Source organism: Sus scrofa, chromosome 4, assembly GCF_000003025.6.
Source record: "Sus scrofa isolate TJ Tabasco breed Duroc chromosome 4, Sscrofa11.1, whole genome shotgun sequence".
Lineage (NCBI taxonomy): Eukaryota > Metazoa > Chordata > Mammalia > Artiodactyla > Suidae > Sus > Sus scrofa.
In genome coordinates this window covers 73522940-73534677 of record NC_010446.5, presented here as the reverse complement: position 1 = coordinate 73534677, position 11738 = coordinate 73522940, and the positions used below count along the sequence as shown (strand labels likewise).

At 36.9% G+C, this 11738-nt stretch overlaps 1 long non-coding RNA gene across 3 annotated transcripts; it reads left to right on the top strand.

Annotated features, from left to right (window-relative positions):
* LOC110260288 lies at window positions 312-11401 on the top strand. Of its 3 annotated transcripts, XR_002343304.1 has the most exons (4): window positions 315-3694; window positions 3880-4068; window positions 5764-6132; window positions 7161-11401. It is a non-coding gene; the product is annotated as an uncharacterized LOC110260288 (long non-coding RNA). The 3 variants fall into 3 exon arrangements; XR_002343302.1 differs by lacking the exon at window positions 7161-11401 and having other exon boundaries at window positions 312-3694; window positions 5764-6542; XR_002343303.1 differs by lacking the exon at window positions 7161-11401 and having other exon boundaries at window positions 3880-4061; window positions 5764-6542.

Genomic DNA, 11738 nt, shown 5'->3' with positions numbered 1-11738 from the left:
CGGAGAAATTCCAAAGGAAACGTCACGTGTTGAGAGAGGGGCATAGGAATTGGCCTGCTTCTATCATATTTTTCATATCCATACTTTTGACTTGTTTCTTTGTCCTGAAGGATTGTACCGCCTCAACGGCCATTGCAATACTTGGGTCAAAGACTCCCACCAGTGGTGCCATCCATTCTGTAGAGCCTGGGTGATCTTCGACCCTCCCCCCAGCCCCGCAGTGGCTTTCTAGGTTGTGGTAAACATGACGGTCCTAAGCCAGCACTGGGCTCCCTTAAGAACCAGTGCTCATGCGCTGCCCTGATGAGGAAAGCGTTAACTCTGGGGTTTTATCCCAGTGAAAGGATGTGGTAGAAGAGCTGCTCTTTCTGAGTGTATTTACTGTGACAGAGCGGTCATAAAGAACGAAGGAAAATCTTGTCTTTGGCACTGAAAGCCTGTTCAAGGAGCTGGGGCTGGAGCTGGGGAGCAGGGTCCAGAAGAGCCCTTTCAGCCCCCAAAGGAGAATGTTCTTCTCTGAGGACACAGTTCTGGAAAGGACAGGACAGCCTGGACTAAACATCTTCACTTCCAACATTGGGGGTGATTTCCAGCTCTCCCGGTGGTGGTGTTGGTAAAGAGAGAGTTTGAGGATATTGAGGAAGAATGGGTTATAGAACTGGGATTTTTTTGTAATTCGGCTATTCAGTGACTCAGTTTTTGACTAAACCACAAATAAATTTGGGGAGGCTTGATAAAAGCTCTCTTTTTTCCTTAATAACAACAACGAGGAAATTAAGAAACTTTGACATTTGTGAACACTGCTATGCTTTGGCGCTGTATTTTCGTTTTCTTTCTATCTTTCTTTCTTTGGTGGGGAGGGGATTCACTTTGACAAAACTCTCTTTTCTTGGCTGGTAGAAGTAGATAAAGTCATTATGAGAGGTTATTTCCCCAAAGATTGTAGGTTTCAGGCTAATGTTGCTGAGTATCATAGGCATTTCATTTAAAGAAATAGATGAAACCAAAGACTGGGTTTTTGCGAACATTTGAAGATTATATAGAATATTTATTTTTTTAAATTCTGCTGAAAGCGTTTTGTATCTAACCTTTCCTTCATTCCACCCTACACTACCTCCCTTCCTTTTTTTTTTTTTCCTCTTTCTCTCTCCCTTTCTCCCCACACACTGGTTCTTTCAGGAGCTGGGACATTCAGTTCTACTGAGCTGTTGTTTTTTTCATTATTCATTTGGCTTCTGTATTTTTCCATGTACAAGGTACTTTCACTTTTTTAAAAATTGAGAAAAAAACAATGTTGTCAGTATCAATAAATCTGCATCTAGGGAGAGTCACTTCCTATCAAGGTTTCAAAAGTGCTTCATGGCTTTCCGATCTCCTGTCCACGCTAATCAAGGCTGATGCTTCACATACGCAGGATGCAAGATGCCAGCTTCTCCACCAGCTCAGTGCCGTGTTCCATTTTAGGAATGAGAACCTGGATTATTTATTTATAACTGTATAAAGTCCTGTTGTTAAGCTGCTCTCCGTGAAAAGCAGAGAGTGGTTTGAGCCAGTTGGGGAGAGACTGCAGGATGATGGCTGGTTTTGTGGGAAGGAGAGAGCAATTTTATTTCCTACGATAAATTAAATAGCCTAATTTGACCCTCCACCAGTAACATGATAACCAATTAATACATTAAGGGGTAGGAATTATGCCATCTGGTTTTAGAAAATGGAAACTAGGAGTCTAGTCCCCTTAAATACTCTTTGGGGCATTTTTTTTCCCTTCCTATGTAGCCCAAACCAAGGGCTTGTATAGCAATGAAAATCATAAAGGAAAGATTGAAACTAAATTGGTTAATGTGTGTAATGCTTATTTAACCCTTAGACAGCAAGCTCTGTAAGGATGAACTGCCTGACATAGCTGTGAGAAATAATTTTTAAAGTTGTGATTACCCCCATTTTGTTTCTCCTGGGTCAAACTATGGTAGCATTTTATTTTTACTCTTGAAAGTCAATGTATGTGGCGTGGCTTCTTTTATCTGTACCACAAGGTGGATGACATATGTTGTAGTCTCTCCTTACAGCTTTTAAAGAATAGTTTTAGCCAATCATATAAGTTATTGCTACCTAATAATATATAATTTACCAAATCCCAGCTTTTAGAACACTTTAAAGTCCAAGAGAAAGCTACACGTATTTAGTAACTAATGTATACAGACCTGATAATGATAATCTTACTGCTTCAGAGTGATTCTCGAATTGGAATTCAACTTCAGTGTTCACTCTGCAAGTGGTTTGGAATGACCAGAAGTGAAATAAGAATTGTATGTGGGTAAGGAAGGAAATGGAATAAAATTGCTCCTTGACCATGAAGCAACTATGTATCCCTTTAGCACCCAAATATTTTGAGGGGAAAAAGCCTCATGCTCTGGGGACAATGGACATGGTTAAATATGATTAAGTATGATTTTTTTTTTTTAATTCTTACAATTGTGGACCCTGATGAAGACTGGTTTCTATTGAATCCCACTGATTTAATTTGGGCCTACTGTAATTTACTGGGCTGGAGTAGAAACAGCAATTCGGTGAGGCCATCATAAGCTCATTAGAAACACACTGAGAACACTTAATGGTGTACAACCCACAGCTTTGTGCATCCGTATTATAGTGATCCCCTCTTGCCTGGCCTGCTGCTCACTACTCCACGCTATTGATAGTACAGTCGTTTTCAAACACCCCAGAAAATGAGAGGTATTTTAAAAACAAGATTGAAGTCACCAAGAAACATGTAATGCCAACATTTCAGGGGTGTGCAGCCCACTGTTAGGATTTAAAAAAAAAAAAGAAAAGAAAAAAAACCCTCTGTATTGTTAATCATGGTAAGATTGGTTAGCTGTTAAGTACTGTATAGCACAACTAATCAAAAGCTCAACCGTCCTACACAATGGAACAGAAATAATTACTCTCCCTGGGCCTCTATTGTTTCCCACCTCAGCCTTCCCTGGACTAATAAAAGGTTTAATTTTAAATTGTGTGGAGGAAATGTCAGGCTCACAAAGAAATACAAAGTTCAGCTGCTTTGCCCACCATCAGGTAACACATCATAATGAATCAGACCTTAATAGGCTTAAGCGAAGTGAAGCCCAAACACCGGCTGCACCCCCCCATCCTCCCCATCATGCCATTTTTTTTTCTTTGCCCCTAATTGATAGGACCACATACCAAAAGCCTGGGTTCCAACACCCTTGCCTTTCAGATGAGAATGCTCTGATAAGGTGTGAGAGCTCTGGTTATGAGATATACATGTCTGTGCTTAGGATATCAGCTACGCACGGTGGGTGATTTAGTTCAGACGAGGGACGCCTATTCTGATGCTTCACAGGAAGAATGGGGGAGGGGAGGGGCACAGGAGAGAACGATCTTCGATCTTCTCGCTTAAAGGCTTCCTGCATTCAAATGTGTGGGTTTGTTGTTTTTTTTGTTTTTTTCACTTTTACTATCTTCAAACAAACTCAGATAAATTTTCAATCCAAAACTTGTTTTTGAAGTTTCAGTTTACTAAGAAGAAAGTACTACCATACGAATATATGGAGAAGGACAAGTCTGCTGAAATCTTCTGAATTGAGGATTTTGCAAACATAATTAGACTCAGATTTCGAATAGAAACAACAAAAAGAAAAAGATACATGAGGAACGTATATACGTTAATCAGGTAGCATTTCTTGTTCGAAACCAAAGGCCGTGGGAATTTTGGAAGGGCTGAACATCTTTGTTTAATCTTTTGTCTATCCACAAATACATGTTAATTACTCACTGCTTTCCTGTATGAATTTTTTTGGTGGATTCACATGCAATAAATAACATATCTGAAAGAATTGCCATCTATTTTTTTTCCAGCCATACACAGTACTCTAAAATAGCTGAAGAGCAATGTTATGCTCTACCATGCAAAGAGCCTGGACTGTTCCTGTCACTTACCCACTCTAGGCCACTAAAACGAAGGTGATAACACCTGCCTGGCTGGTTCTGAGAAAGAGAGAAGATGGATAATGTGTGTGAAGGACCTGTCACAATCCCAGGTACACAGTAAGTGCTTAACAAAGTGTAACTCTGATCATCAAAATACCTGCTAGGACATTACCTGCCTTATCCTCTTTTATGTCGTAAATTTCCCTTCTCTTCCATCCACAGAATTATTTTTTTGTAAACCACAGCTTTGTTAATGTGACTTTCCTGCTCAGAATCATTGGTCTGTGATTTGTCATTTTGTCTATCGTGTGTCTACTTGAAAACAGCCAGAGTTTTCAACTGTTTTAAATAGAAAAACCCCTAAAAGCTATTTACATATAAAATAAGTAGAAAATCACTCTTTTAGGAGGATCAACTATACATTCAACTTTGTAATATATGAGGCAAGTACATAAGGACACTGAGGCTATTTTAAAGAATGCTAACAATTTTAATATATTTTATATATGATAAAATGTTAAATTGACAGCAAGGAACGATAGTGAGGTCTGGTATAAATCTCAGCCTGGAAAGAAGTTATTTTGGACTTTTGGTTACACAGAATAGAAAAATTACTGATTCACAAAGATAAGTAGTCATGAATGTTAATAGATCTTTTTATACAGCAGTTTATAATCTTGTGGTTTAAGTAATTGAACTGATCTGGGAACTTGAAAGGAATCGTGGTAAATTGTGTTTATTTTTCAACTGCTCATGTTTCTCTTGCATTTTGGTGGGAGTCAGCAACTGAATCCTTAGATACTTTTAGTTTCAGCAGACAAAGACTTTTGCCATTTGCAGACAGACGATCAAAATTTATTTTCACATAATTTCCACAGGGTCCTTTATCCACCCCTGTTTCATATATGTTATATTATTATTACCTTTGGGGATTTTTCATTTGGGTGGAATATTTTACTCTCCCTTTGCCTCCCACCCCCCTCAAAACCTAAACTTTCAATAGTGATGAGTGATGTGCTTCTGGAATGTGAAGTATCTGAAAGTGGGTTTGTGTCTTCTGTATGTATTTATAAATGCTTGGCTAGGCAGGAACAAATTCCAGGGACAATTTCCCCAAACTGTTTTCTGATTTTCACTGTTGCAGATGAGAAATCTGATGGCAGACTGTTATTTTCCTTTGTTAGTCCTTTTCTCGTCTCTCAAGAAACTTACATGATTTTCTCTTTGTCTCTGGAGTTCAACACTCTGCTGGTTTATGCTTCAGGCTGTCGTTGGCCCTCATTTTAACGAGCACTTGGTGAGCCTCTTCTTTGCATACTTAGTCATGGAGAGTACCTTCGGGTTGGCCCCTGTGTTTCCTGACCTGCTCCATCCTTTGAGGCTGGTGGCTTGTGTGCTTTGTTTGCTTTTTTGAACACTTCCTTACTTTCTCATTTGTCAAGATCCCCCAGGTTCATCTTGCGTATTTGCTGTGCCAGCCTGAGGATCTGTCATTTTGCCAAAGGGCCCTGGTTCCTTTAATTGAATAGCATCAGAGACCAAGATCTGGGCACTGAGTTTGCATGTTACTATGGGAGTGTGATTGCCTCAAGGCCTCAGTGAACAGAACTATGAGATGTGTACCGACCACATATACACAAATATTAAAGCAACTCTTTTGCCCCTTTCCTGTTTGTCCATTTCTGATACCCTCTAATCTTAAAAGAAACTCATTATAGGAGTAAACCCACTAGACATTTTAAACCTAACTCCTGACTTGTGTTCTCCTGAATGCGCACCGTGCCTTGTCTTACCTGTTGATTCTTTTCCCAGGTAAAAAGAAGCAAGAATGAAGAATTAAGCAGTTAAACAATGACTAGCTCTCCACCGCCAACAGCTCTATTAGCAATCCTGCAGGCACATCCCTCGAGCAAGATCACACCTGAAGGGTCGACCAGTCTGCATACAATGGAGAAGGATGCTGACCCCAATCTCCAGCCTCAAAGATTCTCTGAGGTTCTCCCCCGCCATCATTTTTCCCTTTAAAAATTGTCACGACTGAGCAGAATCTTCTGAGTTGGTCTCTGGACACAAGTCTATTGTCTCCTCAGATTGCCCGCTTTTCAGAGGAAAACACCTCTCCTTTCTACTGACCTCACCTCTTGAATCGCTGCCTTCTGAGGGGTGAGCAGCCGAACCCAGGTTTAGTAACAATATCTCTCATTATTTCTGAATCCATCTATCTGCATCTATAACGAACTCAACATGGGCTCATACTGATCCACTGATTCTAATGCTGGATCACATGGTTCATTCCAGCACTTTCCTCTGGGTTTTCTGTAAATACCTGAAGTTAAAGTGAGAAATCTGGCTCCTACCACCTACTACTCATTTATTTATTTGTTCAGTTCCCAAATACTTATGCAGCCGTTTCATAATTTTAATCCATACCCCAGAAAATCATTTTTCAATTGCTGTCATTATAATTTAAAAAAAAAACAAGGCTATTTTTGAAAATCATTTTAGAACAATTTTATAGTTAGGATGTTTCAGTATTTAGGCTTACAAATAATCTGCTTTATCTAATGAAAGAGTATTTTGGTTTTAGAAAATTAAGGATGATTAACTTTTGTTTCCTTTGAGATATTAATATCAACACTGTAACGCAAGTCAACCAATAACAGTTATAAAGTCCTATAAACCACTGCAATTATCACAAATAACTGAAACATCTGCAATTTATAAAGTCCAGGTTTTAACAAACTGGACAGTTTATGTGGCATTAACCACTGCTGTTTTGAAAGATAATAGTTTCTTAATTATGATTAATACTCATTAAGTAGAACAACCACTTGAAAACATTTAGGGAACTTTTTTTTTTCATGCTGTTTTCCCATTGGATCACCTGTGATACGGACAGAGCTGTGACTTGGATTGGAGATGACAATAAGGGGTGCTAGGTTTTATGGTGTTATGGGGATATGGACTGAATATTTGTGTTCCTGCAAAATGTATACACTGAAGCCGTAACACCCAAGGTGATAATATTTGGATGTGGAGCCTTTGGGAGATGATAGAAAGCAGCTTTTTTGCCCCTTTCCTGTTTGCCCATTTCGGTTCCCCTCTAACCTTAAAAGAACTTAATTATAGGCATGAGATCACCAGGCAATTTAACCTAATTCTCCTGAATATATACCATGCCTAGCCTAACCTGTTGATTCTCTTCCTAGATTAAAACAAGTAAGAATGAAGACTGAAGTAGTTAAAGAATAACCAGCTCTCTACCCTCAACAGCTCCCTTAGCAATCCCGCAGGCTGGCAGGCTGATCACCTGGGCAAGATCCCGTTGGAAGACAGACGGAGCCAGCCAGTCTGCACGCAATGGAGGATGATGCAGAATCCAACCTCCTGCCTCACTGATTCACTGAGATTCTTTCCTTTTTTCCCTTCAAAAGGTGTCAGGGCTGAACAGAATCTCTATAGCTGGTCTCAGGACGTAAGTCCATCTTCTCCCCAGATTGCTGACTTTTCTTCTAAGTCAAGTATCTTTCCTTTCTCCCTATATTTGCCTCTTGATTATTGGCTTTGGAGTGTGGTAATATAATCAGGTTTAGATTGGGTTATGAAAGTAGGACCTTCCTGATAGGATCAGTGCCCTTAGAGGAAGAGGGAGAGGGATCTCTCTCCAGTCACAAGCAAGGCCAGTGAGCACACAGAGGTAGGGTGGACACCTGCAATCTGGAAGCCAATCTGCTGGCACTATCTTCCAGCATCCAGAACTGTGAGAAATAAGGTCTGCTGTTGAAGCCCCCTGTGTGTAGTATTTTATTATAGCAGCCTGAACTGACTGAGATACTTGGTAACACATGAATGCTAGCTACTTTGATCATTTATGAAATTTGGAGATTAACAGCTGTTTTATCTTATTCAGTTGACCCTGAAATATATTTTCTTTATATTAAAATATATTTTCTTTATATTAAAACAATTTATATTAACATATCATATTGTTCTTTGGAAATTGAGGTATCTTAACAGTGAAAATATCATTAATCTTCAATAGGCTAGATCTGAGGACCTCCAAGTTCAGTTCCATATTATGGTTCCTTCTACAACTGTGTATGCAGCAAGCATCCCACAGAATGATAAACCCATGTGAAAATATCACATAATGCAAGAACAATGGATGCTTTTGTCTTGACTGAATTAGCAGATTGCATTCTCTAGTAGCTGACTCATATGATATTTTTGCAATGTAAGCAGCAGAAAGTTTAATAAGCTCCTTCCTGACAGGGTAGTTTTTCCAATACATGTGACACATTCAGGTATTTGAATATCAACAAATTTAAACTTAAATCATATCTTTTTTTAAAAAATAACCTTAAGTTATTCAGTTTTTGTAGATAGAAGTTTAAGGCTTCATTTTCATTCACTCTGTTATATTACAGAATGATGTTATTACTTAGCAAGAAGCATAGAAACTCTTTCAGGAAATTCAGAAATTATAGAGAATACTCTAGTATACCTGATTTTTTTTTTTTTTTTGGCCATCTCACAGCATGAAGTTTTTTAAAATGGTGGAGTTGGGGCTACTGAATTACAACTAAAGATAAATCTTAAGAACAAATAAATAGGATCACCGTATTTTGGGCTGTGAGTGATTTTGTGTCAAAGTAGCATAAATTGATTTTGTTTTGTGTTGTCACCATGGCCGACACTAGTTGAATGGTCAGGTGATGGCAAAGTTGATTTGTCATTTCTTCTTGAAACTAGCCAACATGAGAGTGGGACTCTCACGATGGGATTTGTGCCCTTATAAGAAGAGGAAGTTAGAGAGCTCTCTTTCCTTCCACAAGCCAGCCCAGATGGGCTATTTGTCCCTTTTGATGCCTGTTGGACCCATTTTCCTATAACTTTGTTTTGGAAAACTGTGATCTTTGTCCCAGAATATTGAGAAAGAAATTATTGAGCCAATTGTATTGGAAAATTGCAGAAAACATTTAAAATATCTTTATGTCTGGGAGAAAACTATTTTAATGCTACAGATATAAAACTATATAGTAAACTATATAATTTTAGTTATATGGATATAAAACTATATAGTTACTGGTGCATGTTTTTAGTAGAGTCAAAAGATAAATCAAGTAACTATGGTTTCAGGTGAATAAGAGAAACAAGCTAACAAGAGATTTTTGCTATCCTAATCCACATATGATGCTTTTATGCCATTTATGAATTGCAAAAAAGGCACCCCGTCTGGGAAGATGAATTACAAGAAGGCAGCTCTTCTTCCTGGCCGATGTCGCTTGCCAAACCAAGCTGGGATGAATAGAATCTCCTCTTCACCCTGACACAGGGACATGTGTGTAAGGCACAAAATGCCAACCACATACAGAGGCCTGGCTAAGCTTTTATCAAAGGAGATGCAAAATTGTTTGCGGCTAGCATTGCCTAGCTTTGAGTTAGGTTTTGACATAATTTGAGTCTGTTCATTAGATAATAGGTGACATTATTCTGATTTATTATGAAAAAAGTATAGAAATGATAAGGTGAAGATAGATTAAAAAAAAAAAAAAACATGTCTTGGGTACTCTGAATATAGCAGACCCTGAGCTAAAGCATCTGGATTTGAAGTTGAAGAGTAAATCAGAACTCAAGCATTTATTTTCTAGTTTAAAAAAATTGAAAAGAAAAATGATTCCTCTTAAATAATAACCATGAAGATTAAGTAATATAGACAAAAATATGTAAATCCTGAAGTGTTTTAAGAAATATGAGTCATTCTATATTTTTAAAAGTTTAGGGGATAGAAAAGAGAAAAATGGATTTTGTTGGTTTATTTTTTCTTTAATGCATCTCAAGAAACTAGAAGAATGCTTGATACATAATAGGTACTCAGTAAATGTTAGTTCAATGAATGAATGAAGATATATGAAAAATTTTGAATAATGAACAAAAACTATTAATAGTGGTTACCTCTGAATATCAGTCTAATAAACTTTTCCAGCTTCTCATCTTTCTATACAATCAATCCTGAATACATATTATACCCACTCATATGCACATATACACATGTACACACATGCTTTCAGAGATTCATCATATGTGTATTCATGTATTTTAAAATTTAAATTTTAGTAAAAATTTAAAAAGTCTTCCAATGGAAACCAATATATTTTTTGTTGAATACATGAATTAATAAAAGATTTACAAATAAAAAAATTAGGAACCTTTATTTTTAATATATATAAATAGTAAAAGCAATATCCATAAAAATTAGGAACCTTTATTTTTAATATATATAAATAGCAAAAGCAATATCCACAAAAATTAGGAACCTTTATTTTTAATATATATAAATAGTAAAAGCAATATCCACAAAAATAATGAATTATCTATTCTGAAAACAAGAGAATAAATGGTTCAATACGTTTGCTTTGAAAAGTGATACAGCGTAAGCTTAGTTATTTTATTTACTGTCAAAAACTATGATTCTTTAGAGCAGATTAAGAACTCTGTTTTTTTAACATGGTTTTTTAAAAAATCCCCAATTATCAACTTGTTTTATGGACCTAAATTCTTTATGTTTCCATTTACTTTAAAGTGAAAAAGAAATATAAGCTCATCTATGTCCCTTTCATCAAAACACTAATCTGAATACTTAGTATTTTCAGGTTGAAAATGATATGAGTACTTTAAAAATGAATTTCAACAGAATAATGATCAGTCTGTGTGTATAATAATATTGAAAGGATTTTTTCCTCCTCCATCTGTACTTTATAGATCTCGACCTTATAAGTCATAGTCTTTTGATTCAATCAACAGAAAATAGTGCTTAATTAATTAACATTGGGTTTCTTGATTTCTGGCTACCATCTGCATTCAGCCCCAGCTAAAGAGAGTATGCTGCAATCTGAATTGTGAATAAATAGTACAAAATACTTACTCATTTTGTGTGTTTGAGGATACTTGTTGATGTATATTACTTATTGACTTTACTGGCTTCAAGGGAGTATTTTTTCAGTCTCATTTTTATTTTATGTTTTCATGTATCCATTCACATTTAAACCCAATCTGTACAGGCTGTGTCCCTAGATTTCTTATTGTGCACACCATATGCAACATAGTTGAGCAAATTTTTCACACCAGAACTGAATTATAAGCATGTAAAATTTTTGTGAACTGGGCTGTAAAATATCAGAACCATACCTTCTATCCAAGTTGACAGCTGATATCTGATCTGAAAATAGTGTATTTTCCTTCAAATGTTGGTATCCTGTCACTTTGCATTGCCTTGATACAAACAGTTATACAAGAGGAAAAAATTACTGTGAAAAATAAAATCTTTTATAAATACAATAACTAAAAAATAAAACAAACAAAAACCAAAACTCTTCCCATGTTTTTAATACCTTGTTTTGCTTCCCTACATGAGTGTGATAATCTGTTGCAAATGTTTATAAAATGATGTATTAGTCTCCTATTGCTGCTCTAACAAATTGTCACAAATTTAGTGGCTTAAAATAAAACAAATTGGTCTGGAAGTCAGAATTCTAAAATGGGTCTCCATGGACTGAAATCAAGGTGTGTTGGCAGGGTTATATACCCTTTTGGAGGTTCTAGAGAGGGTGCTTTAATTAAAAATAATTAGTTCTTATTCCTGGTTCCTGACACAGAGTTCTTCAAACCTTTGGAGTTTTTTCGAGTGTCTTTGGTATATTAACAGGCTGAGGGTCTCCAAAAGAGCTTCAAGATGGAGGCTGGTCCTAGAAAAGACCAAGCCAAGAATAGAGCGTTGGGATTTTAGC